Source organism: Mustela lutreola, chromosome 9 (assembly GCF_030435805.1).
Source record: "Mustela lutreola isolate mMusLut2 chromosome 9, mMusLut2.pri, whole genome shotgun sequence".
In the NCBI taxonomy this organism is placed as follows: domain Eukaryota; kingdom Metazoa; phylum Chordata; class Mammalia; order Carnivora; family Mustelidae; genus Mustela; species Mustela lutreola.
In genome coordinates, this window is record NC_081298.1 from 26,015,173 (window position 1) to 26,037,675 (window position 22,503).

General features: G+C 40.6%; 1 protein-coding gene across 2 annotated transcripts in view; it reads right to left on the reverse strand.

Moving 5' to 3' along the window:
- Positions 1-22,503, reverse strand: part of TM9SF4 (transmembrane 9 superfamily member 4) — a 57,802-nt gene that overhangs the window by 34,029 nt on the left and 1,270 nt on the right. The gene's annotated exons all lie outside the window — the stretch shown is intronic.

Sequence of the window (22,503 nt, forward strand, 5' to 3'; positions counted from 1 at the left end):
AAATTTCATATTAAAAAAATATAAAACCAGACACTCACATAAGATTGATTGCTATGGCTTGTTTGTATACTAAGCTCTATGCCTAATGTGGGGCAGGAATTCATGACCCTGAGATCAAGAGTCACATGTTACACTGACTAAGCCAGCCAGGTGCCCCTACTTTGGTTCTTAATCTTTGCTGTATCCCCTTGAGAATGATCTTTTTTTAATCCTCAGATTTAAGGAGTTCTTGATACCTCCCACCTTTCCACCTCCGAGGACCTAGTTTGAGACTCCTTGAGAATATTTATTATCCCTATACCTTATCTGTACATCTAGGATAGTGGTTCTCAACCTGATGCATATTAGAATAACCTGGGAAATAAGTGGATTAAATTCCCAATCTAAACGCATACAGTGGCTGAATGGATAAAAAAATAAGATCCAGTGATATGCTGTCTACAAGAAACTCACTTCAGATCTAAAGACACACATGGGCTGAAGATGAAGGGATAGAAAAAGATATTCCATGTGAGTGGAAAGCAGGGGGTAGCTAAACTTGTATCAGACAAAATAGACTTTCAGTTAAAAATTGTGTCTAGGGGACGTCTGGGTGGTTCAGTTCATTTGGGTGTCTGTCCAGAGTCGTGGGATCAAGTCCCGAATCAGGCTTCTTCTTCTGCCTGCTGCCCCTCTGCCTGTGCACACACACTCTCTGATAAATTAAATCTTAAAAACAAAAACAAAAACAAAAAAACCTGTGTCTAGAAACAGAAAAGGTCATCATATAACAACAAAAGGATCAATTCAACAGGAAGATGAGAGTTATAAATATATACATACCCAACATCAGAGCACCTAAATGTATAAAGCCGATACTGACATATCTGAAGGGAGAAATTGACAGCAACACAGTAACAGTAGGGGACTTCAATATCCCCCTTAAAATAACTGCTAGAACATTCAGACAGAAAAATCCATGAAGAGCTGACTCAAAAAAACTACAGACCAAATGGACTTAACAAACATATGGAACCTTCCACCTGATAGAATACACATCTTCTCAGTTGCACACAGAACATTCTCCAGGACAGATCACATGGTAGGTTCACAAAATAAGTCTTAACAAATTTAAAAAGACCAAAATCATTCCATGTATCTTTTCTGATCACACTGGAATACAACTAGAAATCAATAACAAAAATGGGAAACAGGCAAGTATGCGAAAATTAAACACCACAGTCTTGAACAACCACTGGGTCAAAAAGGAAATTAAATGAGAATTTAAAGGTATCTCCGACAAAAGAAAATAAAAATATAACATGCCAAAACTTACAGAATGCAACAAAAGCAGTACTAGGAGTAAAGAACTACATTTAAAAAATAAATCCCCCAAAATATAACTTCACACCTCAAGGCTCCAGAAAAATAACAAACGAAGCCCAAAGTTTGCAGAAGAAAGGAAATAATAAATATTAGGCAAAAATAGATAAAAAGGAGAATTTTTAAAATAGGAAAAAAAAAAACCCTACAACAAAGAGAATTGTTTTTTTTTAAAGATAAAAATCAACAAATGAGACAAAACGAAAATAAAATTAGTAGCACCAATGAGAAAAAAAGAGGGAAAGCTCAAATCAGAAATGAATGAGAAGACATTGTGACAGGTGCCTCAGAAATAAAAAGGATTATAAACAATTATACAGCAACAAATTGGGTAACTTAGAAGAAAAGGGTAAATTCCTAGAAACACATTTAACCTCTCAAAATGGAATCAAGAAGAAATAGAAAGCAAAAAACAGACCAATAAAAAAGGGGGTTTGAATCAGTAATCTAAGACCTCCCTTCACAAGTGGATTCTCCCAAATGTTCAATAAAGAATATTAATTCTTCTTAAACTCTTCCAAAAATAAAAGAAGGAATACTTCTGAACTCAATTTATGAGGTACCATGAGAAAACTAGAGTCCTGTATCCTTGATGAACACAGATGCAAAAATTCTCAGTAAAATACTAGCAAGCTGAATTTAACAGCACATTAAAAGAAGGATACACCAAAATCACACGGGATTTATTCCTGGGATGCAAGGATGGTTCAACATAAGCAAATCAATCAATGTGATATACCACAGTGATAAAATGAAAGAAAAAGAACCACATGATCACCTCTATAGACAAAGTTCAACATCCATGCATGATTTAAATTCTCAACATAAAAGGTATAAAAGGAACTTACCTCAACACAATAAAGGCCATATATGAAAAGCCCATAGTTGACATCATTATTTCTTCCTAATCAAAAAAATTTCCCTTCCAGAAAGCCAGACACCAGACTTTTTTGCCTTATTGCATATGTGATTTGAAGCCAGGGCAGAGGATTACAATCTCCTGTAGTCATCAGGCCAATTCAATCTAGGAACTTACTCCAGTTCTACCTTCTTGTGAAACCAAATCCTTCAATCTTAGCAGAGAGATGCTGCCCTGGCAGCTGAAGGCCTTGCTCCCTGACAGCTCAGGTTGCAGAGAGACGAAAAGCAAATCCTCAAAGATCCCAACAGGCTTCTGTTGCAAAGTCTCAAACCAATAGCACGAGTACGCACACAAAAACCAAAAGAACAAAAAGATAAAGCAATGAGGATAATACTCACCCTGGTGGGAAACAACACAAGAAAGCAACAAGAAGCCATAGAGTCACTGAGCACTAGCCAAGTAAGAACAAGGTCCTGTGGCACACAGTCCTTTCCATTTAGGAGTCCCTACTTTGTGCCAAGTTACAAATGCTGACTTGCAGCATTTCCACAGCTACAACTGCCTGGGCCTGCTGTCACCATTTCATGGATGACTGCTAATTAACCCGAAACCCCGAGATTAAATAACTTGCCCAAGGTCAGAAGGCAGAGGAACAGGCATGCTCTTTTCAGGCAGGTGAGCTGCATCAAAAGATGATAAGCAGGTAGCGAGAATCCTGATAATGATGGCATTTAACACTGATTGATGATTATGTTCTACTAAATGTTAAAATACAGAGCTATCCAAACTGCTACTGGAGAAGACAGAAAAGACTTAAAGATACAAACTGAAACAGAAGTGTTAGAAGCAAATACAGATCTACTTTTAAATAATTTATTTTATTTGTTTTTTAAAGAAGTGGGGGAGAGAGAAGAAGAGAGAAAATCTCAAGCAGGCCCCATACCCAGTGCAGAGCCTGATGCAGGGCTCGATCTCACAACCCTGAAATCTGGACCTGAGCCACAATCAAGAGTGAGATGTTCAACTGACTGAGCCACCCAGGCACCCCAATCCAGATAAACTTTTAAATGATCTTGAGGTTTGTCTCCCTCTCTGGTTTCATCTTGTTAATCTCAGGAAACAAACCAAGGGTTGCTGGAGGGGAGGAAGTGAGGGGATAGGGAGCTGGGTGATGGACACTGGGGAGCAGATGTGTTGTGGTGAGTGCTGTGTGTTGTATAAAACTGATGAATCACAGACCTGTACCCCTGAAACAAATAATACATTATATGTTAGTAATAATAAAAAAATAAACAATCTTGACATGGAAAATTTCCTAAGAATGAAACAAACTCCAGAAACTATAAAGAAAAAGGATACATAGGAAGAAGGAAGAAAATTTTAATATGTACATCAAAGACAAAGAAAAACACAATTTGGATAAAAATATTTACCACACACCTGACAAAGGCCTATTCCTTTGGTATACCAAGGGCTCTTATAAACCAATCAAGGGGGGCACCTGGGTGGCTCAGGAGGTTAAGCCTCTGCCTTCGGCTCAGGTCATGATCTTGGGGTCCTGGGATCGAGCCCCTCATCGGGTTCTCTGCTCAGCGGGGAGCTGCTTCCCCACTCTCTCTGCCTAGTGATCCCTCTGTCTGTCAAATAAATAAATAAAATCTCTTAAAAAAAAAAATAAACCAACCAAGGAAAATAAGCCAAAAGAATATGAATAGGCAGTTTAAAAAAAAAGTCCACAAGGCCAAACACAAAAAGATGGTCAACATCAGTCATAATTAAAAAAATGAAAATTAAAATAAGGGCATCTGATTTTTTTACTTATTAGAGTTACAATGCCTTAAAAAATCTGAATATACAAGATATAGGTAACCTGGCAGAGTTTCGGGAGAGCAATTTAGCCCTCTATACTAAATGGAAGGTAGAACTATTTTCAAAACACTGCCAACCTAAGTTATAAAGAATACGCTAAATAAAATGCACAGCAATGTGTGTATGGTATAATCTCATTTATCAAAAAAAATTTTTTTTAGCTCTATACCAAAGCCAGACAAAGACATCACAAGAAAAGGAAACTTACAAATAGTCTTCATGAACACAGATGAAAAAAATCCCTAACAAAATATCAGCAAATCATATCCAGCAATGACCAAGCACACAATCTTCACAAAGAAAAAGCACTTGACAAAATCCAAATATTTATGATAAAACCTCCGGACAGGGATGCCTGGGTGGCTCAGTCGGTTAAGCAGCTACCTTCAGCTCAGGTCATGATCCCAGGCTCCTGGGATCAAGTCCTGCATCAGGCTCCTTTCTCAGCGGGGAACCTGCTTCTCTCTCTGCCTCTGCCTGCCACTCTGCCTGTATGCTCTCTCTCTCTCTCTGACAAATAAATAAATAAAATCTTTAAAAACAAAAAAACAAACAAAAAACAGAACAAAAACTAAAAACCTCCGGACAAATTTAGAAAGGAACTTCCTCAATCAGATAAAGAGCAGCTATAAAAAACGCACAGCCGGAGAGGAGTCAAGATGGCGGAGAAGTAGCAAGCTGAGACTGCTTCAGCTAGCCGGAGATCAGCTAGATAGCTTATCTAAAGATTGCAAACACCTGAAAATCCATCGGCAGATCGAAGAGAAGAAGAACAGCAATTCTGGAAACAGAAAAACAACCACTTTCTGAAAGGTAGGACCGGCGGAGAAGTGAATCCAAAGCGACGGGAAGATAGACCCCGGGGGGAGGGTCCGGCTCCCGGCAAGCGGCGGAGCAACCGCGCACAAAGTCAGGACTTTTAAAAGTCTGTTCCGCGGAGGGACATCGCTCCAGAGGCTAAACCGGAGCGAAGCCCACGCGGGGTCAGCGTGGCCTCAGGTCCCGCAGGGTCACAGAAGGATCGGGGGTGTCTGAGTGTCGCAGAGCTTGCGGGTATTGGAACGGGAAAGCCGGCTACAGAGACAGAGCCGACAGTAAGCTCGCAGCTCCGTGTTACCTTGAACCGGTCGCAGGCTCGGTGAGCTCGGAGCGCGGCCGGAGGTCAGGCAGACGGGAGTAACTGGGCGCTGTTCTCTGAGGGCGCACTGAGGAGTGGGGCCCTGGGCTCTCGGCTCCTCCGGGCCGGAGACCAGGAGGCCGCCATTTGTATTCCCGTCCTCTGGAACTCTACGGAAAGCGCTCAGGGAACAAAAGCTCCTGAAAGCAAACCCGAGCGGATTACTCACCCCGGCCCCGGGTAAGGGCTGTGTAATTCCGCCTGGGGCAAAGACACTTGAAAATCACTACAACAGGCCCCTCCCCCAGAAGATCAACAAGAAATCCAGCCTAGACCAAGCTCACCTACCAAGGAGTGCGGTTTCAATACCAAGGAGAGCAGCAGAATTCCAGAGGAGGAGAAAGCCAAGCACGGAACTCATGGCTTTTTTCCTGTGATTTTTTTTAGTCTTGCAGTTAATTTAATTTTTTCTTTTTCATTTTTTTTTTTTTTTTTCTCGCCTTCGGGTAAAATTTTTTTTTTTTTAACTGTTACCTTTTTCTTTTTTAACGATTTTTTACTAGTTTATCTAATATATATATATATATTTTTACATTTTTCTTAGGTGTTTTCTTTTTTTAAAAAAAAAAATTCTTTTCTTTTTTTTTTTTTTTTTTTTCTTTTTTCTTTCTTCCTTTTTGAACCTCTTTTTATCCCCTTTCTCCCCACTCACGATTTTGGATCTCTTCTAATTTGGCTAAAGCATATTTTCCTGGGGTTGTTGCCACCCTTTTAGTATTTTACTTGCCCCTTCATTTACTCTTATCTGGACAAAATGACAAGACGTAAAAATTCACCACAAAAAAAAGAACAAGAGGCAGTACCGAAGGCTAGGGACCTAATCAATACAGACATCGGTAATATGTCAGATCTAGAGTTCAGAATGACAATTCTCAAGGTTCTAGCCGGGCTCGAAAAAGGCATGGAAGATATTAGAGAAACCCTCTCGAGAGATATAAAAGCCCTTTCTGGAGAAATAAAAGAACTAAAATCTAACCAAGTTGAAATCAAAAAAGCTATTAATGAGGTGCAATAAAAAATGGAGGCTCTCACTGCTAGGATAAATGAGGCAGAAGAAAGAATTAGTGATATAGAAGACCAAATGACAGAGAATAAAGAAGCTGATCAAAAGAGGGACAAACAGCTACTGGACCACGAGGGGAGAATTCGAGAAATAAGTGACACCATAAGACGAAACAACATTAGAATAATTGGGATTCCAGAAGAAGAAGAAAGTGAGAGGGGAGCAGAAGGTATACTGGAGAGAATTATTGGGGAGAATTTCCCCAATATGGCAAAGGGAACAAGCATCAAAATTCAGGAGGTTCAGAGAATGCCCCTCAAAATAAATAAGAATAGGCCCACACCCCGTCACATAATAGTAAAATTTACAAGTCTCAATGACAAAGAGAAAATCCTGAAAGCAGCCCGGGAAAAGAAGTCTGTAACATACAATGGTAAAAATATTAGATTGGCAGCTGACTTATCCACAGAGACCTGGCAGGCCAGAAAGAGCTGGCATGATATTTTCAGAGCACTAAACGAGAAAAACATGCAGCCAAGAATACTATATCCAGCTAGGCTATCATTGAAAATAGAAGGAGAGATTAAAAGCTTCCAGGACAAACAACAACTGAAAGAATTTGCAAATACCAAACCAGCTCTACAGGAAATATTGAAAGGGGTCCTCTAAGCAAAGAGAGAGCCTACAAGTGGTAGATCAGAAAGGAACAGAGACCATATACAGTAACAGTCACCTTACAGGCAATACAATGGCACTAAATTCATATCTCTCAATAGTTACCCTGAATGTGAATGGGCTAAATGCCCCTGTCAAAAGACACAGGGTATCAGAATGGATAAAAAAACAAAACCCATCTATATGTTGCCTCCAAGAAACACATTTTAAGCCCGAAGACACCTCCAGATTTAAAGTGAGGGGGTGGAAAAGAATTTACCATGCTAATGGACATCAGAAGAAAGCAGGAGTGGCAATCCTTATATCAGATCAATTAGATTTTAAGCCAAAGACTGTAATAAGAGATGAGGAAGGACACTATATCATACTCAAAGGGTCTGTCCAACAAGAAGATTTAACAATTTTAAATATCTATGCCCCCAACGTGGGAGCAGCCAACTATATAAACCAATTAATAACAAAATCAAAGAAACACATAAACAACAATACAATAATAGTAGGGGACTTTAATATTCCCCTCACTGAAATGGACAGGTCATCCAAGCAAAAGATAAGCAAGGAAATAAAGGCCTTAAATGACACACTGGACCAGATGGACATCACAGATATATTCAGAATATTTCATCCCAAAGCAACAGAATACACATTCTTCTCTAGTGCACATGGTACATTCTCCAGAATAGATCACATCCTCGGTCCTAAATCAGGACTCAACCGGTATCAAAAGATTGGGATCATTCCCTGCATATTTTCAGACCACAATGCTCTAAAGCTAGAACTCAACCACAAAAGGAAGTTTGGAAAGAACCCAAATACATGGAGACTAAAGAGTATCCTTCTAAAGAATGAATGGGTCAACCGGGAAATTAAAGAAGAATTGAAAAAAATCATGGAAACAAATGATAATGAAAATACAACGGTTCAAAATCTGTGGGACACAACAAAGGCAGTCCTGAGAGGAAAATATATAGCGGTACAAGCCTTTCTCAAGAAACAAGAAAGGTCTCAGGTACACAACCTAACCCTACACCTAAAGGAGCTGGAGAAGGAACAAGAAAGAAACCCTAAGCCCAGCAGGAGAAGAGAAATCATAAAGATCAGAGCAGAAATCAATGAAATAGAAACCAAAAAAACAATAGAACAAATCAACGAAACTAGGAGCTGGTTCTTTGAAAGAATTAATAAAATTGATAAACCCCTGGCCCGACTTATCAAAAAGAAAAGAGAAAGGACCCAAATAAATAAAATCATGAATGAAAGAGGAGAGATCACAACTAACACCAAGGAAATACAAACTATTATAAGAACATACTATGAGCAACTCTACGGCAATAAATTTGACAATCTGGAAGAAATGGATGCATTCCTAGAAACATATAAACTACCACAACTGAACCATGAAGAAATAGAAAGCCTGAACAGACCCATAACCAGTAAGGAGATTGAAACAGTCATTAAAAATCTCCAAACAAACAAAAGCCCAGGGCCAGACGGCTTCCCGGGGGAATTCTACCAAACATTTAAAGAAGAACTAATTCCTATTCTCCTGAAACTGTTCCAAAAAATAGAAATGGAAGGAAAACTTCCAAACTCATTTTATGAGGCCAGCATCACCTTGATCCCAAAACCAGACAAGGATCCCACCAAAAAAGAGAGCTATAGACCGATATCCTTGATGAACACAGATGCGAAAATACTCAACAAAATACTAGCCAATCGGATTCAACAGTACATTAAAAAGATTATTCACCACGACCAAGTGGGATTTATTCCAGGGCTGCAAGGTTGGTTCAACATCCGCAAATCAGTCAATGTGATACAACACATCAATAAAAGTAAGAACAAGAACCATATGATACTCTCAATAGATGCTGAAAAAGCATTTGACAAAGTACAACATCCCTTCCTGATCAAAACTCTTCAAAGTGTAGGGATAGAGGGCACATACCTCAATATCATCAAAGCCATCTATGAAAAACCCACCGCAAATATCATTCTCAATGGAGAAAAACTGAAAGCTTTTCCGCTAAGGTCAGGAACACGGCAGGGATGTCCATTATCACCACTGCTATTCAACATCGTACTAGAGGTCCTAGCCTCAGCAATCAGACAACAAAAGGAAATTAAAGGCATCCAAATCGGCAAAGAAGAAGTCAAATTATCACTCTTCGCAGATGATATGATACTCTATGTGGAAAACCCAAAAGACTCCACTCCAAAACTGCTAGAACTTATACAGGAATTCAGTAAAGTGTCAGGATATAAAATCAATGCACAGAAATCAGTTGCATTTCTCTACACCAACAGCAAGACAGAAGAAAGAGATATTAAGGAGTCAATCCCATTTACAATTGCATCCAAAACCATAAGATACCTAGGAATAAACCTAACCAAAGAGACACAGAATCTATACTCAGAAAACTATAAAGTACTCATGAAAGAAATTGAGGAAGACACAAAGAAATGGAAAAATGTTCCATGCTCCTGGATTGGAAGAATAAATATTGTGAAAATGTCTATGCTACCTAAAGCAATCTACACATTTAATGCAATTCCTATCAAAGTACCATCCATCTTTTTCAAAGAAATGGAACAAATAATTCTAAAATTTATATGGAACCAGAAAAGACCTCGAATAGCCAAAGGGATATTGAAAAAGAAAGCCAACGTTGGTGGCATCACAATTCCGGACTTCAAGCTCTATTACAAAGCTGTCATCATCAAGACAGCATGGTACTGGCACAAAAACAGACACATAGATCAATGGAACAGAATAGAGAGCCCAGAAATAGACCCTCAACTCTATGGTCAACTAATCTTCGACAAAGCAGGAAAGAATGTCCAATGGAAAAAAGACAGCCTTTTCAATAAATGGTGCTGGGAAAATTGGACAGCCACATGCAGAAAAATGAAATTGGACCATTTCCTTACACCACACACGAAAATAGACTCAAAATGGATGAAGGACCTCAATGTACGAAAGGAATCCATCAAAATCCTTGAGGAGAACACGGGCAGCAACCTCTTCGACCTCTGCCGCAGCAACATCTTCCTAGGAACAACGCAAAAGGCAAGGGAAGCAAGGGAAAAAATGAACTACTGGGATTTCATCAAGATCAAAAGCTTTTGCACAGCAAAGGAAACAGTTAACAAAATCAAAAGACAACTGACAGAATGGGAGAAGATATTTGCAAACGACATATCAGATAAAGGACTAGTGTCCAGAATCTATAAAGAACTTAGCAAACTCAACACCCAAAGAACAAATAATCCAATCAAGAAATGGGCAGAAGACATGAACAGACATTTCTGCAAAGAAGACATCCAGATGGCCAACAGACACATGAAAAAGTGCTCCATATCACTTGGCATCAGGGAAATACAAATCAAAACCACAATGAGATATCACCTCACACCAGTCAGAATGGCTAAAATCAACAAGTCAGGAAATGACAGATGCTGGCGAGGATGCGGAGAAAGGGGAACCCTCCTACACTGTTGGTGGGAATGCAAGCTGGTGCAGCCACTCTGGAAAACAGCATGGAGGTTCCTCAAAATGTTGAAAATAGAACTGCCCTATGACCCAGCAATTGCACTATTGGGTATTTACCCTAAAGATACAAATGTAGTGATCCAAAGGGACACATGCACCCGAATGTTTATAGCAGCAATGTCCACAATAGCCAAACTATGGAAAGAACCTAGATGTCCATCAACAGATGAATGGATCAAGAAGATGTGGTATATATACACAATGGAATACTATGCAGCCATCAAAAGAAATGAAATCTTGCCATTTGCAACAACATGGATGGAACTAGAGCATATCATGCTTAGCGAAATAAGTCAAGCAGAGAAAGACAACTATCATATGATCTCCCTGATATGAGGAAGTGGTGATGCAACATGGAGGCTTAAGTGGGTAGAAGAATAAATGAAACAAGATGGGATTGGGAGGGAGACAAACCATAAGTGACTCTTAATCTCACAAAACAAACTGAGGGTTGCCGGGGGGAGGGGGTTGGGGAGAAGGGGGTGGGATTATGGACATTGGGGAGGGTATGTGATTTGGTGAGTGCTGTGAAGTGTGTAAACCTGGTGATTCACAGACCTGGGGATAAAAATATATGTATATAAAAAATATATGTTTATAAAAAAAAAAAAAAAAAAAAAAAAGATCCAAAAAAAAAACGCACAGCCAACATCATATTTAATGGTCAAAGACTAAATGTTTCTCCCTAAGATGACTGACAAGGCAAAGATGCCCACTCTTGCCATTTCTATACAACATTGTGCTATATAAATGCAAATAATGTGAACTGAAGCAAATAATTCATTAATTAAAGGCACACATACTGAAAAAAAGTGAGCAGCTTTTATTTGTAGATCACATATCTTATATTCAGAAAATCCTAAGGAACATCCAGAACAACTACTAGAACTAATAAAGTGAGTAAGGTCAGAAACTATAAGATCAACATATAAAAATTAACTGTATTTCCACATACTAGCAACAAACAACCCCAAAATTAAATTAAGAAAATAACTCCGGGGTGTCTGGGTGACTTAGTTGGTTAAGCTGCTGCCTTCAGCTCAGGTCATGATTTCAGGGTCCTGGGATCAAGCCCTCCATTGGGCTCCCTGCTCAGCAGAGAGCCTGCTTCTCTCTCTCCCTCTGCCTGCCACTCTGCTTGCTTGTGCTATTTCTCTGTCAAATAAATAAATAAATAAAATCTTTAAAAAAAAAAGAAAATAGCTCCATTTATAATAACTTCAAAAAGAATAAGATATTTAGGAATAATTCTTTTTTATTTTTTATTTTTATTTTTATTTTTTTTTTTTAAAGATTTTATTTATTTATTTATTTGACAGAGAGAGAGATCACAAGTAGGCAGAGAGGCAGGCAGAGAGAGAGGAGGAAGCAGGCTCCCTGCTGAGCAGAGAGCCTGATGCGGGACTTGATCCCAGGACCCTGAGATCATGACCTGAGCCGAAGGCAGCGGCTTAACCCACTGAGCCACCCAGGCGCCCAGGAATAATTCTTTTTTAAAGATTCTATTTATTTGACAGAGAAAGAGACATTGAATACAAGCAGGAGAAGCAGGCTTCCAGCCAAGTAGGGAGCCCAATGTGGGGCTTGATCCCAGGACTCTGGGATCATGACCTGAGCCAAAGGCAGACATTTTTTTTTTTTTTTTTTTTTTTTTTTTTTTTTTTTTAAAGATTTTATTTATTTATTTGTCAGAGAGAGAGAGGGAGAGAGAGCGAGTACAGGCGGACAGAATGGTAGGCAGAGGGAGAAGCAGGCTCCCTGCTGAGCAAGGAGCCCGATGCGGGACTCGATCCCAGGACGCCGGGATCATGACCTGAGCCGAAGGCAGCTGCTTAACCAACTGAGCCACCCAGGCGTCCCCAAAGGCAGACATTTAACGACTGAGCCACCCAGGTGTCCCTAGGAATAAATTTTTAAAAAAGACTTGTATGCCGAAAATTACAAAACGTTCTACGTAACTGGAGAGACATTCCATTTTCATGGATTGTAAGATTCAATATGGATAGGATGGCAATTCTTCCCAAACTGATTCAAAGCAATCCCTATCAAAAGCTCTGCAGGCTTTTTTATAGAAACTGACAAGTCAACCCTAAAATTATTTGGAAACACAAAGGGCCCATAACATCCAAAACAACTTTTAAAAATAACAAATTCTAAGCTTATTGTATTTCTAAGCTTATTATAAAGCTATAGTAATCAATACAGTGTGGTATGGATATGCATAAAGATCAATGGGACAGAATTAAAAGTCCAGAAATAAATCTGTATGTTTATAGTAAATCGATTTTCAACAAGTGGCCAGAGCAATTGAATAGGGAATGGGCAGCCTTTTCAACAAACAGTTATTGGACATTTGGGTAGCAGCATGCAAAAGGAACCTCACACCACACACAAAAATTAACCAAAATGTATCTTAGACCTAAATAGACAAGCAAAAACGAAGCTAGAAGAACAGTTACAAGAAAATCTTTGTGACCTTGAGTTAGGTAAAGATGTCTTAGATATAACACCAATAGCACAATCTATATTTAAAAAACTGATAAAACGGAATTCATCAAAATTTAAAACTTTTACCCTTCAAAACATATCATTAAGAAAATGAAAGACAGGGACCTAGAGGATATTATGCTAGCTAAGTGAAATAAGTTCAACAATGACAAATATCATATGATTGCACTTATACATAGAATCTAAACAACAGGGACACCCGAGTGGTCCAGTTGGTTAAGCCGCTGCCTTCGGCTCAGGTCATGATCCCAGCGTCCTGGGATGGAGTCCCGCATCTGGCTCCTTGCTCATCGGGGAGCCTGCTTCTCTCTCTGCCTCTGCCTGCCCCTCTGCCTGGCTTGTACATACTCTCTCTCTCTCTCTAACAAATAAATAAATAAAATCTTAAAAAAAAAAAAAAAGAATCTAAACCACAAAACAAATGAATAAACAAAACAGAAACAGACTCAAATACAGAGAACAAACCAATGGTTGCCAGAGGAGGTGGGCTGGGGGGATGGGCAAAATAGGTGAAGAGGATTAAGAGGTACAAACTTCTAGCTATAACATAAGTCTAGGAGTGCCTGGGTGGCTCAGTTGGTTAAGCGTCTGCTTTCAGCTCAGGTCGTGAGTCCAGGGTCCTGGGATCAAGCCCCACTTCAGGTGCTCTGCTCAGTGGGGAGCCCATTTCTCCCTCTCCCTCTGCCTGCCGTGCCCCCTGCTTGTGCTCTCCCTCTATCTATAATAAATAAATAAATCTTAAAAAAAGCACATAAGTAAAGTCATGAGAATGTAAAGTATGGCATAAAAAATACAATAAAAATACTGTAATATTATAATATATATAATGACAGAGGATAATTACACTTACATTTCTATGCATTTTCTAACGTATTATGTGTGCATTTTCTCACATATATAAAACATCATATCACCATGTTATACAACTGAAACTAATATATTGTATATCAGTTATACTTCAATTTTTTTAAATTAAAAAAAAAAAAGAAAATGAAAGACAGGCCACAGACTAGAAGAAAAATCTTTGTAAATCATATATCTGACAGAGGACTTGTATCCAGAATTCATAAAAAATTATTACAGGGGCACCTAGGTGGCTCAGTCAGTTAAATGCCTTTGACTAAGGTCATGATCCCAGGTTCCTGGGATCGAGCCCTGTGCTGGGTTCCCTGCTCAGTGGTAAGTGTGCTTCTCCCCTTCCCTCTGCTGCTTATTCTACTTGTGCTCTCTGTCTCTCTCAAATAAAAAAATAAGACCTAAAAAAATAAATTCTACAACTTGATAAAACAAACAATCCAATTTAAAAAACAAGCAAAAGATCTGTATATACATTTCACCAAAGAAGGTATACAACTGGGTAATAAACACATGAGATGGTATTCAATATCATTCGTCATTAGGGAAATGCAAACCAAAACCACAATGAGGCACGGCACACATCTATGAGAATGGCTAACCTCAAAGACACACATAGTAACAAGTGTGGACAAAGATGGAGAAACTTCATTACATACTGATGGGAATATAAAGTGGAATAGCCATGGGAAAGTCTGGCAGTATCTTTAAAAAGTTCAACATAGGGGCACCTGGGTAGCTCCGTGGGTTAAAGCCTCTGCCTTTCATGATCCCAGGGTCCTGGGATGGAGCCCCATATCAGGCTCTCCGCTAAGCGGGGAGTCTGCTTCCCCATCTCTCTCTGCCTGCCTCTCTACCCACTTGTAATCTCTGTCAAATAAATAAATAAAATCTTAAAAAAAAAAAGTTAAACATGCTACCTAGCAGTTCCAATCCTAGGCATTTACCCAAGAGAAGAGGAAATAGTTGTCCATACAAAGACTTGTACATGAATATTCCTAATTGCTTTGATCAATAAGTCCAAAGCTGGAAACAATCCAAATACCTATCAACTGGTGAAGGGAGAAACAAAATGCAGTACAGTCATCCAATGGAATAGTATTAAGCAATAAAAAGAAGTGAACTACTAATTCCTCTTACAGCACTGATGAACCCGATAAAATGTATGCCAAGTTAATGAAACCAGATGCAAAAGTCTATATGGTGTATGATTCCACTTATGTGAAATGCCCAAGAAAGGCAAATCTAGAGACAGAAATATCAGTGGTTGGCTGGTGTGGGAGCAGGGACTGACTCCAAGTATCAACCCCTTGGCTGTAAGGGAACCTGTTGGGGTGACAGAAATGCTCTAAACTTTGTGTCACTGAGATGATGATTGCACAAGTCTATACATTCACTAAAATTGAATGAAGCATATTCATTGAACTAATTTAACTGAATTAAATTAAGAAAATAGCTCCATTTATAATACCTTCAAAAAGATTAAGATATTTAGGAATAATTTTTTTAAAGATTTTAATTATTTATTTAACACACAGAGAGAGAGAGACACTTAAAATCAGTCATTTGGGGGTGCCTGGGTGGCTCAGTGGGTTAAAGCCTCTGCCTTCAGCTCAGGTCATGATCCCCGGGTCCTGGGATCGAGCCCCACATCAGGCTCTCCGCCCCGCAGGGAGCCTGCTTCCTCCTCTCTCTCTGCCTGCCTCTCTGCCTACTTGGGATCTCTGTCTGTCAAATAAATAAATAAAATATTAAAAAAAAAAAATCAGTCATTTGAATGACAAATTAATGAACTATAGTCATTGAACTATACACTTAAAATCAGTCATTTTATGGTATTAAATGACACCTTTATAAACCTGAAAAAAAAATAAATAACCAGCTCAAACTTCCTGTGACTTCTTCACTTCTTTACCTCTGCAGCCCAGACAGCCTGATAGAAGATGTTTGACCCATAGTTCGTTTCTGTAAGGAAGTTGTGGAGTAGCAAAATACCTGCTTCTTGGGAAATTCCTTTGTATCTTCCTTTAGTTTTCAACTGATCATCATAAGAACTTTCATGCGAAGTTCAGTCTGAAAAGCCAATTAAGTATTTAGCAAATGCCTGTTCAGAGCCAAGAAAGGAGTGGGAGTCCTAAAATGCGAACCAGCCCATTCAACATTATTTTGTTTCACTTGGTTTCCAAGTCAGGAGACAGCAAAGGCTGCAGGTCAAGAAGCAAGGTGATAGCAATCTAGAAGCCCTTCATGCTGTAATCTAACAACCCATCAATGGCAAAGATATGGGTGACCTGGAAAGTTACAAAGCTCAAGAGACCCAAGAATCAAGGTCTTGCCCTCCCTATCTAGTTTATTCTCGGGAGGCTGAGCCTGCAGAAAAAACTCTCCCAACAGCCTAGCAATGAACTGCTAGGACTAAAAAGCATGCCTCATCTCCTAAAATTTGCTCCATCTGGTTTAAAAGGTGTGAACAATGAAACTTCTTTAAAAAAAAAAAAGAAAAGAAAAGCTTCCTCCTGTGAACTAAAAATTAGCTCATTCACTCACATTTCTCTGTGGGCAGAAGTTAACCTTCTTTTCTCTTCTGGAGTCCCCTGCCTTGCAGTCTTCTTTCCCATAAATAGCATCACTTAGCAATTGAGTCTGGCCTGTCTGGACCAGCCTTTCTGGTTCCTGGTTCCTATCCACACGTTTCCTGCTGCAAAAGCATCAGCTTTCTAAACAGTAAGCTAGATTCTTCTATTTCTTTCTCAGAGGCACTGTCACCATTTTAAGACCATGTAGTAACTGGTCCCCAGATTAAGAAAAAAAGAAAAAAGAAAGAAAAAGGCTGTGGGGCACAGTTTGCCAACAGTTAACTGAAATCAATTACCCAATCAGTTAGAGCTCCCCTAGACTTCAACCACACATGCAAGAAGACTAATGACAGCTCAGGACCACTTACAAGCAGCCCCCATGGAGCTAAAGAAGTCACAGAGGAAAAAAGAAAAAGAAAAAGATGGGGGAGAGAACCAAATTAGACACAGGAGACTGAAAATGTAGCCTGTATTCAGAGCCCAGAGATACAGAGTTGCCGCTGAGCAGAGACACATAGAAAGACTCCAAGCTGTTCTTTGGGGGTAGGGAAAACTAAGGGAAAGTTATAAGTACCGTCACCAAGCAACAGACAACGGGACCCAAGCCCTGAGGCCAGAAAGGGCAGAAATAAAACACAATAAATGCACTCAACTTCCCTCTCCCCTTTGGGCATTTGCAAAAGAACGCTCAGTTAGCTGAAGCAACGGGCTTACATCGTTTGCCTCTGGAATACTTCAAACCTCGGAAGAGAAAAATTACAGAGAGTTCTCTTTGTGCCAGGTGCTCTCATCTCGTATTTTATTAGTAATCACACCAATTCTTTGAGGACAGTGTCACCCCTCATTTCAAAAGTAAGGAAACTGATTCGGTATGGGACAGTAAGTTCTGAAGATGGATGGTGGTGAGGGTTGGACAACAGCGTGAATACAATTAAAGCCACCGGACTGTACATTTCAAAAACTTAAAAGTGATACCTTTTGTTGTATGTATATTTTACCACACACTCACAAAGATTTTTAAAATGGTTAACTGCGGCAATCACAGTATTGGATGCTAGCTCAGGTCCTTAGACCAAGCCTCAGTTTCTCCACCTGCAAAATGGGCTTTTGTAAAGCATCACATGGAATATTGGATGGGCATATGGTTTATCAACTGAAATGCATTGTTTGAGCAGAAATTTTCCCCTTGAAGTTAGGTCACGTGGGAGATTACTCCACACACCTTTACCAGCTTTTGAATCAGCACATCAGGGTAGGAAACACTTTATAAAGAGACTATCTTATACAGGGGTTGCAAATTCAAACACTTACCAGGACCTTCCCTGCAAGTGACCTAAATGGTGAGACTGCTCCAGAGTGATACAGGAGGGCCCCAAGGAGGAAGCAATGAGCTGGGCCCTGCGTGGGGAATGCCCCTGACAGGGAATCTGGGCCCAAAATCTCAAGAGAAAAATGAAAACCCAGAAGCTTTTAAATGTGATATCTCCCAATTAAATGCTGGCAACCAACTCAAAAACATTTAGGTCCGGTGCCAGTCAAAACCAAACCAAACCAACCTACCCCAAATCAAGTCCACGTTAAGATGTGTCCCACAGACTGCTGAACTTACAGCATCTAATGTACTATAAGTAGCAACTGAGGCCCAGAGATGGTAAGTGACTTGCCAGGGCACCCAAACTCCCTTCTAAATTGCCTTAAGAATTCAGTTCCAACTTGTGCTTTGATTTTGTTTTTTAAGAACTGCTAGGAGCACTTAGCATATCCTCTGAATACAAAACCTGGGGACTTCAGACACTGGGAGGCCTGTCAGTTTAATGCTCAGGCATAGGTGAGAAATCACGTTAGGAAGGTAGAGAAGGAAGCAATGAAGAGGACTGAGATGAAACTGAGAAGTCCTGGATGTCCCCCAATAGTTCCCTATTTGGGAAACACTAGTGTCAGCAAATGGTTCAGGGATCAAAGCAGACTGGGCGGTGGCAGGTGGCTATCACTCGTCTGTGGCCAGATGGCCCTGCTCATCCTGGGTCCTTCCCACCTTCCTGCCAGTGCCCAGAGATCAAAACTCAACCTTCTCCGACATTCTGCGACTTGTTTCTTTAATGCCAAGATCAAAGGGGAACTTTTGTCCAAGCTGTAAAAGAGAAACCAAGAAGCAACTTAATGTTGTCTCAGCCTCCTCTGTACTTCCTGAGAGCAAGAAGGCCCTCCTTTAAAGGGACTGCTCAGAGAAACACATCTGAGCCAGGGCCTGGTGTTGGCGCCTTAGCTCCAAGGACACAGTGGCTCCTGTAGAATTCATGCCAGTAGGGCAACTGGAGAGATCAAAGAGACAGCACAACCAATAGAAGGCAGCCTGGAAAGACTACAGAAACTATGACCACGGAAAACAAACTTAAATTTGAGTGTTCAAAACAACAGAATTTTCAATCTGAAGTTTTGAAACCATCAAGTCTAAACCTTCATTTCATATTATGACATATGTGGCTACAGACCAAAAAGCCAAAGTGATTTGCGCCAGGCCACATGGTGATCAGTGTCGTGCTGGGACTAAGCCCTACACTGCTGACTCCCAAACCATACGTGAGGCCCAGACAAGATGACAACTGCTCACACATGGGACTGGTGGCAGAGTGCAGGCCTCCTGCCTCCTGTTCCAGTCCTCTACTGCCCAGACCTCGCCATGAAAAAAAGTTCCTAGGCTTCTGACTGGGGATTTGGGGGTTGCCTAGCCCTGCCTCCATCTGCTCAAATGAGTCTTTTGGTCATTCAGTCCATTTACCTAGCCCTGGACTGGATCAAACCAAAATAATCTCAGAACACTGTCAACTGACCTGGCAATTCTACTCCTAGGTATATGCCCAAGAGAACCGAAAATATGTGTTCCCAAAGAAACACATACATGCACATAAATATTCACAGTAGCATTCACAACCGCCAAAAAGTAGGGGGAAAAAAAGTCCCAATGTCCACCAACGGATGAAAGGCTAAGCAAAATGTGGTGTGTTTGCACAATGGAATATTATTCAGCCATTAAAAGGAATGAAGTACTAACTCATGCTACAACATGAACTTTGAGAACATTACACGGTCTTAAAAAAAGAAATTTAAAAGGCCAGATACAAAACACCACATATTCTATTATTCCAGTTATATAAAATGTCCAGAATAGGCAAATCTTATACAGAAAGGAAATCAGTAGTTGCCAGGGACTGAGGAGAGTGTGGAGTGGGAAGTGACTGCTAAAGGATTTCTTTTTGGGTGGTGAAATGTTCTAGAAGTAAATGGTGGTGAAGGTTGCACAACTTTGTGACTATATGAAAAACCATTACACTGTCTACTTCAAAAAGGTAAATTTTGGGGTATATGAATTATATCCAACAAAGAAAGGAAAAAGATAAAACCCAGACAGTATGGACAATAATAGATCTGACAGAAGCACACAGTTTTAGTCTCCAAATGGAGGTTTCCGGAATCCTACAATGCCTACAAATTGTATTCAGAGGACACTTCCCATGTTCCACCAAAATAATATTCCCCAAAGCATATGCCATCTGCTCAGTATTTCCATAAAGAATGAGATATGTGAGGCGCCTGGGTGGCTCAGTGGGTTAAAGCCTCTGCCTTCGGCTCAGGCCATGGTCTCAGGGTCCTGGGATCGATCCCCACATTGGGCTCTCTGCTCAGAAGGAAGCCTGCTTCCTCCTCTCTGCCTACTCGTGATCTCTATCCAATAAATAAATAAAATCTTAAAAAAAAAAAAAAAGAATGAGATATGAGCCTGCCTCTCACCTAAGACCCAGGTGGATCAACTCAGTGTCCTGTAACTTTATAAAGTCACCTAAATCCCCGGTAGAAGGAAAGCAGGAAAACTGCAGAGAACTTCTGCTGACACCAACTAAATCCTGCAGGAAAACTGCAGAGAACTTCTGCTGACACCAACTAAATCCCCCACTACGTTGGGAGAAGTCCTGCACTGCAGGTTTAGGAAACACCCACTGTACTAACACACACACCTGACAGGTGGCAGGCAGCCCATGCCCCGAGGAAGAAGAGCCACTAAGAAAAGCGAGGGAGGGAAAAGCCCATAAACTATCTCTAGAAACTTGAAGCCATGACCTTAACTTTCTTCTTTTTTAAAGATTTTATTTATTAGAGAGACAGAGAACACGAGCCAGGGAAGCGGCAGCCAGAGGGTGACCAGTAGGCTTCCCTCTGAATGGGATCATGGCCTGAGCCGAAGGTAGCTGCTTCACCAACTGAGCTACCCAGGCGCCCCCTAACTTTTAAAACATAAAGAGCAATCCAAAAACCCAGCTTGTTCCCACGGTCACCGAATCCACTAGCATAGTTCCTCTCTGGCTGTATGAATTGCCACAGAAACTCATATACCCAAAGCAGATCTACCCCACCCTCCACTCCCACTGCTTGGGAAAGAGTTAATGTATACAAGGGTGTGGAGACGGTTCTGACTTCCGTGTAATGAAGTGCTTGACACAGGTCAAATTCAAGTCTATCTGTGATCCCACTTTGCCTGTTACACAAATCCTTCAGTAATAAATTCACTACTGTAATGTATATATTACATCCTCAGTTTCTTAAAATCCATTACTATACCCACCACGAAAGCACAGGGCAATACTCCCGTTACACAACATACACTGAATCACCGTGCTTTCCACTGAGCTTACAATAAAATCCCAACTCCTTGTCATGGTCTTCCACAGGCTGAAAGCAAGTCGGCTCCCCTAATGTAATGTTCTGGAGGTGTGGGAAGGGGAAGCACCCTAATGGAACAGTCTATTTCAAAAGGCAGCCCAGAGACTGCGAACTGTAGACGATGATCCACGGCAATTAAAGGCGTGCTTTTAGAAACACAGCTGCTCCTGCCTCTCTCCAGTTTCATCCTGTATCAATCCCACCCCTCACCGTGCTTCAGCCCCTCCAGCCTTCTGTGTTCCTTAAATACACCAAGCTCTTTCCCACACTGGTCCTTTTACACTTGCGATTTCCTTTGCGAGGAACACTCTTTGCTTTGCTGGTTCCTTCTTGTCAGTCAGGTCTCAACTCATGTCACCTCTGAAAAGACTTCTCTGACCATTTAATCCAAAGTAGTTCTGTCACGCCATTGCCCCCAATCACTAGCATTTCGCCTTGCTGTCTTCACAGCATTCACTGCCAGCTAGCGTTATCTCGTTCATCTACTTGTTTACTTGTTCACCACCTGTCTCCACAGACTAGAAAAGCTCTACAACGCTGGGCATCTTAACCCTCTATTTTGCAACTACACTCCTGGTCTTGGCACAGAGTAGGCACTTGTGTATTTGTTGATTAAATCAAATTGTTCCAGAAATATGTCTTGCTAACTTACTACCTCTTAAAAACCTCGGAACTGGGCAGGAATTACCCAGTGCAATGCTATAAATGCCACTTTATTGAACTTTTTCTCTGGCAAGGCGGGGTGTGACTTTTCCTGCTTCATTCTTTTTTTTTTTTCTTTTTAAAGAAAGAGAGAGATCACAAGTAAGCAGAGAGGCAGGCAGAGAGAAGGGGGAAGCAGGCTTCCCGCTGAGCAGAGAGCCCCATTCGGGGCTTGATCCAAGGATGCCGAGATCATGACCTGAGCCGAAGGCAGAGGCCCAAACCCACTGAGCCACCCAGGTACCCCTTTCCTGCTTCATTCTTATACCATTCTTGTTCTGAATGTGGTCCAGAAAAAAATTTGGTTCAACATATCACTCATGGTTTAAACTGAAGTCTGAGACCACAGAAACCAGGTAAGGCTGGGAAATCTTTGCGACCTCAGGTTCTAAATGAATCCCTCATCAAACAAAAAGGATGTTATCTGTTGGTTAACAGAGGAAGGGAAACTCATTGTCGCCAAGAACCTACCCTTTTTTGAAGAAAACCAACACCAAAGAATTTAAATAAGAATGTGCCTTTGGCTAAAGTCAATTGTCGCCTGCTTTTTCCCTTGTTTTCCTTTGCATTCATTCCTGGGATGAAATTATCTGCTGAGGAAGCAACATATAGGAAGATCTAGAAAATCACTCTGGACAAAGTGAC